This window comes from Capsicum annuum, chromosome 11, assembly GCF_002878395.1.
Source record: "Capsicum annuum cultivar UCD-10X-F1 chromosome 11, UCD10Xv1.1, whole genome shotgun sequence".
NCBI classification, from domain to species: domain Eukaryota; kingdom Viridiplantae; phylum Streptophyta; class Magnoliopsida; order Solanales; family Solanaceae; genus Capsicum; species Capsicum annuum.
Genome location: NC_061121.1, coordinates 227,625,971 through 227,630,759, shown reverse-complemented (window position 1 = coordinate 227,630,759; position 4,789 = coordinate 227,625,971).

The following is a 4,789-nucleotide window of genomic DNA, read 5'->3' as shown; positions in this document are numbered from 1 at the left end:
CCTTTTGATAATATTGTTCTTGAGGAATAAATTTATTACATAAATGGTTCCAAACCAATTATTTTTACTCAAATTCAACAATAATTAAATTATTAGTAGCAAAAGATAAATAACATAAGAAATTACTAACCTTGAAATCTTTAAGATTTATAATCTCACCTTGTGTGATAGAGTCTCGTGCTGATAACGTATTATAAAATAAAAAAAAGAATAAAGAAGAAGAGTAGAGAGAATAGAGAGAGTGATTCTTATTTCTTCTCTTGAGGGATGAGAGATCATCAGATTGTAAATACAATGATCAAAACTCCTCTATTTATAGGGAAAATTTACTCCTAGTCTGAGTAAAAGATGGATGCTTCAAATCCTAATAGATATTAAAGTAGATCTTGATAGATCTTGATAGACATTCACTATAATGTAAATACATTTATAACAGATACACCTTACTCATTTCTTTTATTTTTTCTTTGTGATAAACGAAGTCTTTTATATTATAATACCATAAGTATTCATTGTACAATACTACTACTACAACAACAACAACATACCCATTAAATTCCCATTTAGTGGGTTTGAAAGGGTAAAATATATGCAGTCCATACCACTATCTTCAAAGAAGAAGATAAACTATGTTCAATAAACCCCCGACTCAAGACACAGAGATAGTAATAAAACATGAAACAAGACGAAATAACAGAAAAAGACACCCACAAAGTATTGTGACACACTAAAACACCGCAAGCCCTTACCTACCCCAACCCACCTAACACGCACTACCCTACTAACCTAATTCGAGTTCTCCAGACTTTCCTATTTAGGGTCATGTCCTCAGTAAGCTGTAACTACTCTATGTCCAGTCTAATCACCTCCATCCACTATTTCTTCGGCCTACCTCTACCCCGTCTAAACCCATCCAAAGCTAACCTCTCGCACCTCCGAAACGGGGCATACGTGCCCCTCCTCATCACATGCCCAAACATTCTTAAAATTAAAGCAGTGATAAATCGAATGATAAAGAAAAAGAAACTTAAAAATATTATTAATAGGATTTGGCCAGTTAACTTACATATAGAAAATTAATACATATTTGGAGAAAATCTCTCCGACTATATTGTAAATATTATTATGTTATCCTCAATTTATAGAAGTATAATCTCTTTTCTCCAATAAAGAAGTTAGCCAAATATGAAAGAGAATTATATTTTTCTTTCATCAAAATAAAGTAATTATGATAATAGTTTGACTTTCTTTAAAACAAAAGTCCCAAGCTTAGTTAAGAGTTAAGACTATAGCCATCTCAAAGCACTATCAGAATAGCACTTGCGGCATAATCAGTCATGTGACCGTCTAACGACACCGAATCCAATGAAATGAATTAATGCTGATAAAAATGTTAGTACTCTTTGTTAAAGTGTTTTCTTTTATTGTCGCTACATTGTGCCATTTCTTTAGCCGGTCCCTAATATATATATATATATATATATATATACTAATTTTATAAAGCTTGTGCTAAATCCGAACCCAAACTTAAGTAATTTAATATTTTATATAATAATATAATTAAATATATAAAATAATTACAACTCACAAAGATCATAAATTGAAAATCATTAATATTTTTATGAGTTTATAAACTTATATTCTATAACTACAAATAGAAATATATTTCTTTAGGTATTTATAAAGTCTTAATTTTATTCATAATTTCATGTGGCAAGAATTAATTTAGTTAATGTGGTAATTTAAGCTTTGTTTTACTTTAATTAAGGAAAAAAAAATTAAATTCATCAAAATGAATCTCGAGAATCTATTGGTTCTTTATATTTTGTTTATGCCTAGGAATATTAATTCTCAATAATCAAAAAAGATATTCTAAAAATAATCAATTTTCAATGTTTGAAATATTTTATTGATAACTTCAAAAGTAAGATACAAGTGTCTAAAAAAAAAATTATATTCAATTCATAAAAAGTACTAAGCAAATATTGAGAACCACACTCAGTTTATCATAAACAAATATATAACCTTATACAATTAGTTAAGAGATTTACCGATTCATTAAACAACAGAGAAATTTAAATATTCCAGTTGATTGTCAGCTTTAACTCTCACCTTATTGGTAAAGATTTGATTCCCCACTTTGTAATTTCCTCATATTTTTTTTCTAAATGAGTCAAACTATTAAAAATTCAAGAAAAAACTCAATAATAATTTTTCATATTATGACACACCACCTGGAAAGTCCCATTTGACAAACAAAGAAATAAAGTAGCTTTACCAATATCAACTACATGCTATAATTTTATTGAATTAACAAATTAATTAAAATTACTAAAACAACCTTGTGAGGACTACCATATATGATATAAATTATTATTTTTATACCAAAACAGTCAACTAGTTTAAAGAACCGAGGACCCCTTTGGTGACCACTCTCGGATTCACTATCAACAACAAGAATACAAGATATAATGGTGTCTTTGGCACCAAAAAAGCCAACCCAAACTAATGTAACAACAAGAAGAAGATGAGCAACACAATAAGATTTCAACAATAGAACGATTACAAGGTTACACAACAAGAACACTACTAATGGTTACAACAAAATAAAGATAAAAAGATAGACAAATGGAGGTATAATCTTAAGAACCCAAGAACATTTGACACTCTTGGACCCTTAAAACTACTAATGGTTACACCAAAATAAAGATAAAAAGATAGACAAATGGAGGTATAATCTTAAGAACCCAAGAGCATTTGACACTCTTGGACCCTTAAAACTACACACTACAATCACTTATCTCTTACAATTGACACAAAAGAGGCGTTCACCACCCAAGCATCAATGTATCAAGCAATGCAACACACAAGTGATTCCACACTTGTATATGACCCTAGTTACGGTTTTGGGACTCTCTCTCCTTAAGAAGAGTATTCTCTCAATATCATTAAGAAACTAAAGAACTAGAAACCCTATAATGTTTCATTTATATTACATTACAAAATAAGAGACAAAAGACTAAAGGATCCTTTCATAAATGGGCTCCAAGCCGCCCATTAAGTGCACTTTAGGGGAGGGTTTGGGCCTTCTTCACACTTAGGCTTGTGCACCCTTTTAGGTGATCTTCAAAATACTCAAAAAATGTTCAAGGTCATGATCGTACTCGTATCATCCTTTCCTTCTTGAGAGGAATTTGCCCACAAATTCACGACCTCACCTCTTTTACAAAGGCACTTCACAATCTCCTTCACACGGGCACACATCTTCTACATTTTCCTCGTCTTGTATTTTAACCTCTTCTTTCTCTCCATATTGAGGCTTGCCATCAACCTTAGTCGATTCAATTACTATTTCTTTTCCAAGATAGTACAATTTTCTCTTCCTTAGAATCATATTCCTCTGGTTTGGGCACTCACTAGCCTTGTGCCCCCACCCTTGCCATTTGAAGCATTGAAATCCCTTGAAATTGGAAGTGGAAATTGGTTTACCTTCATACCTAGTCAACTATTTTGGGGAAGCCTTGGAGCTCTCGATTTGGACAACCATGAATGAGCTCTCTTTGAGCTCCCTTTCAACCTCCAATGCCACTTGGAAGATGCCATCAATGGTGTCGAACTTATGAAGTGTCATGCGAGTGAAGATGTCCTTGTTCAACCCGACTTTGAAGCACACGATGTCATGACTCACTTGTTCTCCTCGGTGATCTAGTTTCAACATTAATTGTTAAAATTCATCGTAGTAAGCCATGACACTTTTGCTCCCTTGCCTCAAATTATACAATTTGGCAAGGAGCTCATGTCTATAAGTGTCGGGTAAGTATCTTTGCCGCATAAGTTTTTTCAACCAAAACCAAGGAGAAGGTTGTCCCCCAATCATCTCATTCCCAAATTGTTTAACATACTCCCACCATGTATTAACATACCCTTCGAAGTGAGCTATAGCATATCAACTTTTCTTTTCTTCGGTAAGATTATTAAGTTGGAAGATCTTGTCACAAGATCACTCCCATGCAAGGTATGCTTCGGGATCACTCTCACCTTTGAAAACGGGAAGGCTCACTTTGATAGAATTGAGACCTACATCTCGGTTTGGATGGCCATCTCTAACCTCTTGGCCTAACTGCCCATGTCTACCCCTCATTCTTTCTTCTCTTAAGTAAACATTATCATACGATCCATAACCATCATGTTGTCCTTCCTTACCATAGCCCTCAACATGGATGAGTCTGTTTGGATTAAGTGAATCTTGTAGTGGTGGGATTGGATTTGGATAATGAGGTCTTTGGTCAAGTGGAGTTTGGATGCGAGGGTTCGGGTTTGGTGGTGGTATTTAGGTTCCAAGCCCTTCTTGTTGGACTTGGTGGAGTTGAGGATGGTTTGGTCTATCTTGTTCTCGACTTTGGGAGTAAAGATTAGTTAGATTTGTAGCAATTGGTGGATATAACATTTGGTGCAAGGTCTCGAAAGTATTAGTTGGGGAATTGTTTTGAGGGGTGGAAGGTTGGCTCTTTTGGATTTTTACACGTTCTAATATCCCACTCATTGATGCCACATTCGTATCTAATTTATCAAGACCCACATTCAACCTAGCCACATCTCGGGGCATAGTTTCAAGGCGAGCCAAAATGAGATTGATGGCATTATTGTCCCTTGTTTGAGCATTTGAAGCCTCGGGTTCCATTGTGGTTGTACCAAAAATAACCCTTCAAGTTATGGTCCAACAAAACACCCAATCAGTCCACAACGTCACACACAACAATACAATACAAATACTACAAAATAAAACACA